The 331-nt window shown below is 35.3% G+C and overlaps 1 protein-coding gene across 2 annotated transcripts in view; it reads right to left on the reverse strand.

Annotated features, from left to right (window-relative positions):
* LOC119587961 (RING finger protein nhl-1-like) overlaps nucleotides 1–331 on the reverse strand; it is a gene marked incomplete in the record, with an annotated part of 37,992 nt that overhangs the window by 5,648 nt on the left and 32,013 nt on the right.

The raw sequence follows: 331 nt of genomic DNA on the forward strand, positions 1-331 counted from the left end.
TAACAGACACGAAGAACTAATATATTAAAATGAATCCATACGTGTCGATATACAAACACAGACATCTTTCATCATTAAACAGGAATCATCCAGTTTGCCTTTCGCGATTAAATATTCTGTTTTCGTTCATATCCTAGGAAGCAGTACCAACGCTTAGCTTTCAGAATACTAAACTGATATGTGAAAGTATCGTAGGATGACGAATTTAGGCCACAGAAGGGAATAGCATAGCATACCGAAAACTGAGTCTATTGTGCATAAAAACTGCTTCAATAAAAAAAGTCTAAATCATGCGAAACTGCGGACGTCATGATGTGTCTATTATAGAATA

Source organism: Penaeus monodon, chromosome 23 (genome assembly GCF_015228065.2).
Source record: "Penaeus monodon isolate SGIC_2016 chromosome 23, NSTDA_Pmon_1, whole genome shotgun sequence".
NCBI classification, from domain to species: Eukaryota; Metazoa; Arthropoda; class Malacostraca; order Decapoda; family Penaeidae; genus Penaeus; species Penaeus monodon.